The sequence below is a fragment of the Herpailurus yagouaroundi genome, unplaced genomic scaffold (assembly GCF_014898765.1).
Source record: "Herpailurus yagouaroundi ecotype Mexico unplaced genomic scaffold, PumYag 180, whole genome shotgun sequence".
Lineage (NCBI taxonomy): Eukaryota > Metazoa > Chordata > Mammalia > Carnivora > Felidae > Herpailurus > Herpailurus yagouaroundi.
This window is the reverse complement of record NW_024412411.1, coordinates 8,258,848-8,272,249: the sequence shown is the minus strand read 5'-3', so window position 1 is coordinate 8,272,249 and position 13,402 is coordinate 8,258,848. Positions and strand designations below refer to the sequence as shown.

Below are 13,402 nucleotides of genomic sequence, written 5' to 3'. Positions count from 1 at the left end.
GAAGCAAAGCGATGGTGACAGTCAACATTTGTCCACTGCTTAGCAAAAGCTGGTGGAGTGCTACATGCTTCCTGGGGATGATTCTCCTCACAACAGGCCCCTGAGACACACGGGCAGTGTCCCGATTTTGCAGAAGAGGAAACAGACTCAGAGAGGTCAAGTTGCTTCTAGAAAGTCACACAGCTGGTAAGAAGCCATGTTGGGATCCAGACCCAGGCTCTGACTGTAGAATCCATGCTTGTGACATCTACTCTGATGTGAGTCACCAGCTGGCAGAGAAGCAGAGGCAGCAGGTCGTGGGGCACATCTTAGACCTTCACAGGGCGAACCAACACTGGCCAGTCATTAGAGACTAGATGCTATGATGGGGGCATACGGGGCTAGAAGCAAATACAGCGGGACCCCAGCTCTGCTACTTACTAACTGTGGGCACTAACCCCTCTGGGCTTCTGCAAATCAGGTAAAAATACTTACTTTGCCAGGTTACCGAGAGAAACTGTGAAAACTGGCTGTCCTGGCACCTCCTCGGTGGGTGTGTTTACCTGGCAAGCAGAAGTGCGATTGTTTGGAACTGCAGAAATAGGCTTCAGTAAGCAGTGGGGAGTGTGCTCCGCTCCCGTGAGGAGGGCCAGGCCAGTCCCTGTAGGGGCTGCAGGCTGGAAGACACCTCAGGAAGTCACCCTGCCCACGGCATTCCTGGCAGGCTGCAGGCCCAGATGTCCACCCTGGCAAGGGGGCTCATTTCATTTTACCACTTCCCAGGGATGGATCAGACAGTCTCTTCTCGCTCATGCAAACTTATGAAAGAGCTTGGGAGAATATAAAGAAATGCATCCTCCCTATGAGATTAGTAAGTGGTGAGTGTTGTTCTTTGATTGTCAAGAAAGACTTGCCAAGCATGGGGCACTGTGCATTCTGCAGGCTACAAGAAGCAGGGATTTTGATGGCAGACCTGGGTTCAAATGCTTGCCCTGCTGCTTACTACCTGGGCACATCACTTGACCTCTCTGAGCTTACACTTCCTCCTATAAAGAGGGGAGAGTCACAGCTCCCTGGAAGGGTTGCCGTGAAGACTGGAGCCAAGCCATAGGGCAGCTTCTGTAGGCTGAGCTTCCTGTCGGCAGCTGGACCCCATTTCCAAGAGTGGCCAGGCCCTACTTTTTCACCCTCTCTCCTCATCTTCTGTCAGGCAGGACCAACAATGCCCAGGCCGATCCAGAGCTTGGAGAGAGACGCATCTGCCACCAGGTGCGGCTAACTCCAAGCCATCACGTGTGCAAGAAAGAACAGGCCCGGCCCCGAGCCGGGTCTGGCCTCCGATCTCTTGACCCAACCCTGGACTGTTGCACAGCTTGGAGCTGGTGTGCAGGCACTGATCCGGGACAGCATGGAGCCGCCAGCAGTCTCGTAAATCAGGCCTCAGCCTTTGAAGCTTCCACAAGCTCCCTGGGAGAGCCTGAACAGCTTGATCTTCTTACAGCAGGAGCTCGTCCCCCGTGGTCTGGAGTCTCCAGGGGTGACTGGGGCCTGATTTACAGAGGTCTCTGATAACAACAGCCCAGCCTAGGAAGGGAGGCCCAGGAAAAAATGAGTTTGCCCTATGACCTGGCCTCCCAGGCTAGGGAGACAGTCAGAACTACCCTGAAGGGGCCTGCCTCTGGGCCTATGTGGGCAATGCCCACCCACCTCCAACCCCCACCCCTAATGGAATTTGGTTCTCCTTTGATGAAAAGATTCATCTCTTCCCTTCAGAAAATACAGAGGGGAGGAAGTGCCTTCAAACCTGGCACCCTAGAGGAGAGAGGCATGGCAGACGGGCCTGGGTTTGGAGTCAGATCCGGGTGTGTGACCTTACACCAGTCTTTGCGCAGACAGGAGCTTCAGTTTCTCCACGTGACACACGGGACTAATAAGCGGCGTGGTGTAGAGTTGGCGTGAGGGCTAAATGAGCTAGCAGATGTAAGGCGCGCTGCCCAGGGACCAGTGTACTGTAAGCCCTCAGAGAACATTCTCTCCCTTCCTTTCTTCTTCCTCAACCCAGACATCCAGGCTGTCTGCCTCTGGACCCCATGCTTGGATCACTGTGCAGGGATGATCCCTGTACCCTCTCCAGGCGGGAACCTATGGATTAGTCTCTGATTAACCCAAGCTTCTGAACCCATGCTTTCCCACAGCCCTTTCTGCCGTGATGGGAATGTTCTGTGTCTGCACTGTATCCACATGTGGCCTTTGTACTTTTGAAATGTGTCTGGTGTGACTGAGGAACTGCATTTTATGCCGTTTTAATTTGAAATTTTGATCTAACCAGCTGTGCGTGGCTAGTGGCCACCATGTTGGACAGCACTGGCCTTCCATGAGGAAGACCTGACTTGGCCTGGCCTTGATTCAAGTATGTGACCCTGGGCAAGTCATGTCACCTCCTGCACTCTCAGTGTCCTTATCTATAAAATAAGGGCTCTTGATAGAACTAAATGAGGCAAGAGATGTGCCTCATTCAGTAGACACACTCATGTGCATTGTGATGAGTGGGTGTTTATTGAGTTCAGAGCCGTGGAGGCTCTAAGAGGAGACAGCATGACCCCTGTCTTTGGGACAATTGTGCAGATGAGATTTGCACCTATGAAACAGACAAGGGGATAGTTCCAACCCCTTCCCCAGCTTTTTCTGCTTCTAATCTGTTCCCACCTGGCTGGTGCCCCCCTCTTGTTTGCTCCAAAGACTTTCCACATAGGACCATAACTACCTTTTTGCAGGATCAGCAGCTCCCCGTACTTTTCCAACTTAGCAGCTTGACCCTCAGAGTTTATCATCAGACAGCATCTGGTTAGAGGCTGTAGCCACCACACAGGAGAAGGAGGATGGGGCCTGGAGTGGGGTGGGCACCTCAGGAACTGAGAAAGTGAGAAAGGAACGTGGATCCACTCCACCATCCTTACAAAGTGATTGTTCAGTCCTCATACCTGTCGCTTCATGGTCCCAAGATGGCCACCATGTTTAAGACAAGAATAAGAAGGAGATGGGTTGTGTCCCCTACAACACCTCCCCCCACAAAAAAAAGAAGCTTCCTCTGCCAGTGGACTTCCTTTTTCGTCTGGTAGCCAGAACTGGGTCGTATGGTTATCATTAGTGTAAGGGAAGCTGGGAAATAGAGCATGTGCCAAAGAGAAAATGGGCTTGATTGCCTTTGCGAAATCATGATATGTTGCCTGGGGCTGAGCATGTTGATTTCCCAAACAAAACTGGGCTGCCTTAGCTTGGGAAAGGGGGTGGAGAATGGTTCTGGGGTTGGCCACTTGCAGTAGTCTACCTCAGTGGTATAGCACTTTACAGTTTACTAAGCACTTTGATTTGTGATTCTGTTTGAGCCTCTCAAGTTTGTAAGACAACACAGGGATTGTAAATCCCCATATTACAGATGAGGAGAATGAAGGTCTGAGAAGTGGGGTGACTTGGCAGGGCGGTAAGCAATAGACCCCAGTCCTCCAGACTCTCAAAGGTGCCTCTTCTGAGCTGAGAGGTTGACCTCAGCTGAGGGCGGGGAGCTGAAGTCACACATCTTTGTGTCCCAGATATCTAGTTCAATAGCCTGGCACAACATGGGCATTCGGTAAATGTTCCATGGATATATTAAGTAATGAATTTCCTTAATTAATTAATTAGTCCTCATGCTGTCACTGGGGGCTTTGATTAATTTATTCACTTGCCCCCTGGTGCACAGGATGGGAATAATAGCACTTGGCCACCGATTCCTTGCTTTACTTACAAAAGAGGAGGATCACCCCTTTCCAGGCATGCCCCTTTGGGGGATGATGATCAGGTCTGATGGGAAGAGAGATGAGGAAGGGGATCCAGTGACCAGTTGCCCAAAGAGCAAAGGCACCTGGATCCATTGGCCTTGAAAATGGCTCAGCTCAGTGACCATCTTCATCGCCACAAACCTGTATCGAGAACACGGATTGGCCTTCATAGCTTTGAAAGCCAGTCTGCCCCGCCAGACGGGTGCTCCTCAGGGCAGACTCTGAATCCTGTCTGCATCCCCACTGATTGGCAGCACAGAGATTGGGTGGATATAAAGAAGGAAAGGCCCATCCCTTGCCCCAGGGCTCCTCATCTTTTGAAGGAGACAGGCATCCACCTAAATGACAGACACAAATTCCAGAGCACTGAGCTCTCTAGCAGATGCTCAGACGTTGGGTTGGCTGGAAAGTGATGGGATAATGGGGCAATGAAGTCATCTGGCAGGTGGGAGGGGAGAAGGGATCTGAGGAAGCTCCAGTAGGATTTGAGTCTGCTTTCCGGGAAGGGAAGGAATTATAGCTGGCAGCCAGTGTGGGGGGAGGAGTGTTCTAGGCAGAGGGCCCCATGGGTACAAAGGCTTGGAGGCAGGAGAGGACAGGTGGGCTGAGCAGTCTGACACTGAGTGTAATATGTCTGAGAAAAGAGGGTGGAGATGAGACAGTACAGGTAACACAGGTATCAGGGTGTGAAGGGCCATGTTAACATCCTACAGTCCTATGAGTCTCAGATCCCAAAGTCATGAATCACCTGGGGATGTGATTTCAGATTCTGATAAGAGTAGGTCTGAGGTGGCGCCTTAGATTCTGATTTCTAACAAGCTCCTGGAAATCAGGGTGCTGCTGATCTGTTTGTAGTTCAAGGCTGCACTTGGAACAGCAACACTTTAGGCAATGGGGGACCATTGAAGGTTGTGCACAGGGACATGATTATAGTCTGATTTTCTTCTTAGAACAATCACCTCAAAAGCTGTGAAGAAGCTCCAGCAGGGTAGAAGGATGCAAACAGGATAACAGATGTATTTTTCTATATCTCCAGCTCCTGAGATGGTTTCTGGCTCATAACGGATAATCAATAGATACATGTAAAGGAATAAATTAGCCATTTATGATAGACTTTTAAAATGAGAAAATAGGAAGAAGAGATGACTCAAGTTATGCCAGGCTGATAAGCCAGTACTATATAAAACACTCTTTTGGGCCAATCTAAACTGAGAATATGTCTTAAGGCACTGGTTTTCTAACTTGTTTTTGGCCAAGGATCTGATTGCTTAAATGAAATCCTAAATGGAGGCCCAATATGTGAATCAGATAAAAAAACAAGTAGTGCCCTGGTTGGCACAGGGGTCAGGGCTTGGTACCTGACACCCCATTCCTTCCCCTTCTTCCCCTTTCCCAATGACTGGCAGATTCCCACTGCAGCCCAGACCCTTGGAAGTATCAGTGCCCTCAGGAAGCCAGCCTGACTCCTCCCCCACCTCCAGACTGCACGAGGCCACCCCTCTGCAGGATCTTGAATGGAGACTATCTACTTCTGGCTCAGCTTCCCCTACTAGACAGCGCAGTCCTTCGGGATAGGACCATGAACAAAGACCTTCTCAGGGTTCCTTGTGTGCAGCACAGGGTCATGCTGGCAGTGGGGGAAAGATGATGCACAGAAGTAGACATGTGAGCCAGCAGGTCCCAAGGAGAACGGACCAAGGGACTAAGATCCCAGAGCACCAGACACATATTACCACCTCCCTCCCAAGCAGCAAAGGTGGCGTAGACAGCAGAGATGGGCAGGTGACGGAGTCAAGATTTTTAGACTAAGACAGTTGTGGGTTTAGATTCCAGCTCAGGCATTTATTACTGTGCAACCTTGGATAAGTCTTGAGCTTCTCCAGGCCTTGGCGTCTCATCAAGAAAACAGGAATAACAAATCTTCCCTGCAGAGGGATGCGACACAGAATGAGTGAGGCACTGGATGCCAGTGCTGTTTTCTAAGCCGTGTGGCCCTCTTCCCGCTCACTGTTGCCAGCTCGCAGCCTGCCTTGCTTCTGCATGAGTGTCTCTGCACATTGCATGAAAGCAGGAAGCGTCAGTCAGGCTGACAAATCTCTGTGCCCCCAGGTGGTATTCCTAACCAGTTAGAGGTTTGGCATTTATTCTCAACTGCGTGTCGCTGTATTTTTCAAATAGCCACGTATTTAAATATCATCAGCCTGATTGCTCCTGCAGATATGTAGCCCTTGTTCTGTGTAGGCAGGTGTTCCAGATGGCAGCTGCAGCCCAGTGGAAGGGACAGTGGGCATTAGAACATTGGGATCAAGTCCCGGTCTGCTCTTTGCCAGCTGGGTGACCTTAGACGTATCGTTTCACCTCTCGAAGCCTTAATTTCCTCAACAAGAATAACAAATATTTGCATAGTGCTTCACAGTTTCAAAGCTACACCCACCTGTTCCTGTGACACTTCTAACCTCTGAACACAGCTGATCTTTATCAGATCAGCTCTGAGATACAGCTCAAAAAGATGAGACTCTCCATGTGGGGCTCTGAATCCTAGCTCCCTTGTAAAGCTGTGTGACTTAGGGCAGATCCTTGCCCCTTCTGAGCCACAAATTATATAAAATGGCAATAATTTGGCCAACAAGTATTATCAGGCACCCCGTAAATGCTCGGTGCCCCGTAAATGAGACCGACTGTTTGGTTTGTATTCATCATTCGGATGTTAGATGTTATTGTCATTGGCCTGGGATCACAAAACCACTTATCAAAGTCAGTTCTCCTAAGCCAGCACCCCACATCCCTGTCTGCCTGTCACACTTCCTTGCTGAAATAAAGATATAAAACCCACTTCTCCGAGCAGGACAGTGTGAACAGAAGTAGTGTGATTGGCAGTGACATATAAACTATAAAGTGCCCAGTCCAGGAAAGACCCCAGCATTATGTTTTCTCCGTGCAGCCCCAGTGGTGGTAAATCCAATTGTTTGTCACAAACTGTGAACTTTAAGCCTGAGCTTTTTCTAGATTGTGCTAAACATCATCTGTAGGCCCTTCCCATTTGCTTCTCAGCTCAAGGGTCTGATTTCAACACCATTCCCTTGCCCTTCGGGGATGGGAAGAGAGGGAAAGGCAGCCCATCTCTGGAGTAACACTGGGAGGTCGAGGCAGACAGGCTGGTTTCCAGCCACTTGGCCTGTCTGTGGGGCCTGGCCCTCCTAGGGGGCTAATCCCTGCTTCGTGATGCTCCCTTGGAGTGGGCACAGAGCCTAAGCCAATTAAAACCCTCTCTCTGAAGAGAGCTCGAGTTTCTGGGGAAGCACAGGACTGCACATTGACTGCACAGGCCGTTGCTTCAGGGACCACTCCCCTCCTGCGAGCCGGAGCTCAGAGGAGACACCGTCACTCGCCCTCTGTCCAGGCCCCCAGATGACCATGGGGGTCCTCACGAAAGGCAGGATGGCAAGGGTATAAATAACTCCCCATCTTCCAGATCAGGAAAGTGAGGCCCCATGTGACTTGACTCGTACCTAGTAAATGCAAGGCTGAGATTCAAACTGGAATGCCAGTTTAACATCAGTTAAAACAATGGTGTGTTTTCTGTCTTTCTGGGATAATACTGAAACCCTTGTCACCTTGCACCCCAGCGTAGATCCGGGCACATCATGGGTTCCTAGTATATGTTTGTTCAGTGACTAAATGAATGAATATATATGCTCAACAGGGGCATTTTGTCTGAAGGCAGCAGTATGTGTGGGGTAGAGAAATCCAGAGCTGCACCTGGGCTGGAATGAAATATCTTATCATCATCATCATAGCAGCCAAGTGCTAAGTCTGTTCTAAGTATTTTACACATATTAACTTATTCAATCCACCGAGTACCCCTGTCTGCTAGGGGCAGTGACTATAACTACTTCACGTAAGAGGCACAGAGAGGTTGAGTAACATGTGCAGGGCACACGGCTGGGCAGTGATAGAGCTGGGATTTGAACCCTAGCATTCTGGTTCTTAGCTACTACGTATGACTTTCCGTCTGCCGGGGAATGTCCTCTTCTGTAAGCTGGGGACGGAGAGGATGTGCATTCAGCATTCGGGGTCTCCATGACTTTTTTGAGATGAGAAGGGACTTTGCATTAGAAACACCATACTAGACAAATCTGGGCTGGTGCTGGCTAGTACGGGCCAGGCTGGGCCCCAGCTGCCGTGACCCCGCTGTGTTCCAGCCCTGGAGAGGAGTGCATAGCCCCGGTTTACTTCCTCTCCTGGCTGGAGGAGCCAGAAAGACTGCTACAGTGAACTGAGGTTAACAACCCAAAACCCCCAGAATTAACAGAGTGACAAGCAGTTTCTTAATGAAACCGAATATAGAGCCACAATCAAGAGAACAAAGTGAGTGGCCCCAAGAAGCCCGGACTGCAGTGAGCCATGTGTAACACTAGCCAGCAGAGGGGCCAAAGGCCAGAGCTTCCCCACGGAGAAGACAGGCCCAGGGCTCTGTGGGAAGGTGGAGAGGCTCTGCTGAGTCTGTGTGAGCCCACCGTGGTGCCGGGGCAGCCTAGGAGGTGTACTGTTCCTTCCTCTGTTCCTGGTGGTGGCTGGGAGGGTAAACAGAACCTCCTCGGCTAGAGTCTGGGGCTCCCAGGGCAGAGCCGATAAGAGCATTCTGAGAATGTCATCTCTGTGTCGTGGGCAGTGGGGAAAGACCAGGTAGAAGGAAGGGGGCTCCTGGAACAGGAGATTGAAGGGCTCATCCCTCATACCTAACGGTCCCTCGCTAAGGAGCACGCGGCCTGGCCTAGGGCCAAGGGCAGAGCTGTTCAGTGTTCCTATGTTTGCTGGAGAGTTTTGTGTTGGATTGGGGTGCCCTGTGGGGGTTGGGGGATGGATGGTACACGCTGACGTGGGATTTGTGCCAACAGGCATCTTTGATCCCAGGCACTGGGGTTCATGCTGCAACATATTTTTGCTTCAGCTGGAAGCTTGGTTTGATCAGAATCCTCTTAGCATGGGGATTGGCATTCCTTAAACATGTGGAATTCATCCAACAACATTCCCTCCTAACTGTGGGGTAGTTATTCATTTCCTTGTCTGTCTCACCCTCGGGATACGCAGAGAATTTAAGGCAAACCTTTGCACTTTGAGTCAAAAGACGTAGGCTGCATCTAAGCCCTGCCTCTTGGTAGCTGTGCGACTTTGAAACAAGGAACTTCACCTCTGTGAACATCAGTCCTCTTATCTAATACAGGACCATGACATAGTTACTCAGAAGTGTTTGTTCCGTTAATCAGTCATTATTTATTAAGTGCCCACTGTTTGCAAGGCTCAAAGTTTGAACAATGCTGAACGAGATGGACGTGATCCCTATCTCCATACAGTCTGGAGCATGTAATTAAGCAACTACTGAAATATAAATACAATATAAATATCACGTTGATACCTTTCCAAAAAGAGTAGAGGCTGATGAATTTAAATCACACAAACATGTAGAAGAAATTTATAAGCTCCGAAATACTGTTTAAACATTAGCCATTATCCTTGTTGTTCTCATGACATTTCCTCTTTTTTTCTTTTTAAGTTTATTTATTTATTTTGAGAGAAAGAGAGAGAGGGAGAGACGGAATTCTAAGCAGGCCCCACACTGCCAGCACAGAGTCTGACCGGGGGCTCAAACTCAAAAACCGTGAGATCATGACCTGAGCCAAAATCAAGAGCTGGATGCTTAGCCGACTGAGCCACCCAGGAGCCCTTTCCTCTTATTTTTAAAGGTAATTCAATGATCTGAGCCCCACTTTCCTCATCTGTAACATGGGAATTATAATATATGCATTAGTTAGCCTTTCCATGTAATATACCACCACAAATCATAGCAGCTTAAAATGACCATTTATTGGTTTCTAAGAGTCAGTAATTTAGGCTGGGCAGAGCTAGGTGGTTCAGCCAATTTTACTCTGAGCTCACTCATGAGGCTGCAATCTCCAGGGGTCTCATAGGCTCAGCCCTCTGCCTCTAGCAACAAGCTGGCCAGCCTGAGTCTCTTTATATGATAGATGTTTTCCAAAAGTAGCCAGAGAAGGCAAACCCAAAACTCAAGGGTATTTCACGCTTCTGAATCCCGTTTGCTAATGTCCCCTGGGCCCCTCAGCCAGTGCAAAATGGACAACCCGGGAGTCAGTGTGGGAGACTGCACAAGGGTAAAATACAGGGAGGTGTCATTGCTATAGTAGTCTCCCACCACACCTAACGTCCCCAGTTATCCCAAGGACTTTGTGATCGTTACGTGATACCACACCGGTGGTGTTTGTTGTACCTGCACATAGTACATGATTAAGAATTGTTAAGTGACTATGGATCTGAGCAGCTCACTACGTTATTGGGGGGAAATACATGACGCAGAAAATGAGCAGCTAATGATTGGTCAAAAACAAACCCATGTAAAGTATGGCAACGTGGCTAGAAATACTAAGATGTCAGAGCATCGCTGATACTGACACTGCATCGCAGCTTTTAACCCTGGTATTTTAAAGAGTGATCTTGATCAAAAGGAACTTTTTCAGAGAAGGATGGCCAGGGTGGAAGGAAGGTGAGTGGGCACTGAATTAGGAGAAGGCACAGGGCCATTTTTCCTGTATTATCTTGTAACATCTATTATCGTTATTTATTGAATACTTATTTATGCACCAGGTACAGAATTAAAGAACATTCCCAAGGTTTGCCTCATGTCAGCCTCAGGACAGCCATGTAAGATGTTGGACTCTATCTTCATTTTACAGATGAGGAAACTGAGTCTCAGATAGTTTCTTTGTTCAGAGTTGCACAGGAAGTACCTAGTAGGTTCAGGATTCAAGCCCCGGTCTTCTGGACTCACAAAACCTATTGTTATCATTGAAGTTTCTATAAAGGTAATTGTAGCTCACAGGCAGTTGTAAAAGATAATACAGAGGTATTCTGGGTACTCTTTACCCAGGTTTCCTGCAGCAGTAACATTTTGCACAACATCAGTAGGAGAGCAGATATCACAACCAGGATGGGGGCATTGGTACAATGCATTCATTATATGTAGATTTCCCCAGTTTTACATGTGTCCTACTGGTGTGTATGTGTGTGTTTACTTCTGTACTGTTTTATCACCTGTAGCTTAGTGTGTCCAGTCAAGATAGCGGACCTTTCCAGCACCACAGGATTTCTCACACTGCCCTTCTATAGCCATACCCACCTCCTTCCCACCCCTGCCCCATCCCTAACCCCTTGCAGCTGCTGATCTGTTCTCCATTTCCAACATTTGGTCATGTCAAAAATGTTACACAAATGGGATCATATAAGACATAATATTTGTGATTGTGTTTGTTTTCACTCGGCATAATTCTCTAGAGAGTCAATATCGTTAGTCATTCATTTTTCTCACTGAATAGTATTCCATGGTGTTCCCTTTATTTAACCATTTGCCTGTCGGAGGACATCCGGACTGTCCAGTGTTTTTGCTATAATGAGTAAAGCCTCTACAACCATTGTTGTACAGGTTTTTGTGTGAGCATAGTTTTCACTTCTGAGAAATAAACACTCAAAGCGAAGTCATTAGATTGTGCAGTAATTGCGTGTTTATTTCCATGAGAAAGTGTCAAAGTGTTTTTGAGGGTCTGTACTAATTTATATTCCTCCCAGAAATGTGTGTGCACTTCAGTTTCTCTGCATCCTTGCCAGCATTTAGAGTTATCACTATTCTTTCTTTTAGCTACTCTGATGGGTACGTGGGGATATTGTAGTTTTCATTTGTATGTCCCTGACGGCCGGTGATGTTGAGCATCTTTTCATGTGCTCATTTGCCATCTGTGTATCCTCCCCGGTGAATATCTGCTCGTGTCTTTTGGCCATTTTCTAATTGGGCTGTTTGAGGGTTTTTTGTTGTCATTGTTGTCGTTGTTGTTGTTGTTGTTTACTGTTGAGTTTGGAGAACTCTTTGTGTACTCTAGATGCTAGACCTTTGTTGGATATACAGTTTGCAAATATTTTCTTTTCATCCTAGTAACGGAGTCTTCTACAGAACACAGGTTTGAATTTCAGTGAAGTCCAGTTTATCAATTTTTTTTTTCTTTTTGGGTTGTGCTCTTCATGTAAAGCTCGTGTTTTTTACCACTGTGCTCCACTGCTTTCTGAAGCCTGAGAAAGAGAAATCTTATTCTGGGGTTAGAGCGGGGGCAGGGCAAGGGATTAGGCTTGTTTGCGAGGTTCTAAGGCAGAGTTAGGACCAGCAAGAAGCCTCTGGAAATCAGTAAATTCTAGCTTTTGCCACCAGAAAGACCCTTTGAAGGGGCGTCTGGGTGACTCAGTCGGTTAAGCGTCCGACTTCGGCTCAGGTTATGATCTCGCAGTCTGTGAGTGCTGACAGCCCAGAGCCTGGAGCCTGATTCCGATTCTGTGTCTTCTTCTCTCTCTCTGCCCCTCCCCCGCTCGAGCTCTGTTTCTCTCTCTCTCAAAAATAAATAAAACATTAAAGAAGAAGAAGAAGAAGAAGAGGAGGAGGAAGGAGAAGAATTATTAACCTTTGAAGGCCACTGCTTAGAGGATGAAATGTGTCAGGAGTGAATGCCCCATCATCCGAGATCAAGCAAAACCTTACTGGTGTTCATGTGGACTCACAGCAGGATTCCAAGCTTCAGATGGGGCTTGGGTGACTAATATCCTTTATGTTCCTCTCTAATTCTAAGACTCTAGGAGAGTGGTATCTGAATGACCCCTGCCTGACCTTGTGTGTCTAACAAATACATCAACCAGAGACCATCCAGGTTGATACATTTGGAAAGGCTTTCCGTGGCCATCTGGGCTGTCTCCAGTTTGGGGCAGGTTGAGCCAGACTCAACAGGAGGTGGCCATTGAAGCCACAAGGTCTGCGAGTTTTCCTGCCTAAGGGTAGAGTACACAGTAGCCAAAGGCTTGAAGGGCCCAGGCTCGGAGGCTGGGGCCTGTTCCTGCTCTCTCCTCATCCTGGGGCCAGCCACCTGGCTGCCTGCCCCACCTCCACCCCAGCAGCCTCTTCCTCATCCAGACCATCAAGGAGAATCCCTTTCCTTGCAGCACTTATGAGACTTAATTACCGATGGCGAGGTCCTTTGAGGCCTTGGATGAAAGGGATACGAGCAGCGCAAGGCTTGATTAGGCGTGTAGGACTCTGGGCACAATTAGCTCCGTGAGAGCCTGGCCCTGCCTTTATCTGTCTCCAGCTCCGTGTGACTTACAGCAGCTAATTATTGAAATAAAAATTGCCTGACCACCCAGCTGCTGGAAAGAGGGCCCTAATATCTATTAAGTCTGCCTTTAATTATTGGAAATGGTGGCAGCTTCAGGCAGTTAGGGTTTTCCCATCATTATGGGCCTTTCCCTCCACCTCTTTGAGGCTTGCATACACAGAGATATAAGTGAAATTCTGCCAAAGCCACTTCTTTCTCCCTTGCTTTGCAACTGGGCATCCCTTTCTGGGATACCTTTGCAAACAAACTTTGTCTGCTGCAAGGACCCCTCTCGATTCCTCCCCAAAGGGCTTTGCGATCATTGCACTACAGAACTTGAAGCCTTTGACAGAGTACTTTGAATTCAACGTGTGTGTGTGTGTGTGTGTGTGTGTGTGTGTGTGT

The 13,402-nt window shown here is 48.3% G+C and overlaps 1 protein-coding gene across 6 annotated transcripts in view; it reads left to right on the top strand.

Moving 5' to 3' along the window:
• Nucleotides 1-13,402, top strand: part of TENM4 (teneurin transmembrane protein 4) — a 2,953,639-nt gene that overhangs the window by 2,536,000 nt on the left and 404,237 nt on the right. The window contains exon 1 of one of the 6 annotated variants that reach the window (XM_040489708.1): nucleotides 9,524-9,541. The exons of the other annotated variants lie outside the window; for them this stretch is intronic. The gene's annotated coding sequence lies outside the window, so the exon portion shown is untranslated. Of the gene's footprint in view, nucleotides 1-9,523; nucleotides 9,542-13,402 lie in introns of those variants that run through there. 6 annotated transcript variants of the gene reach the window in all.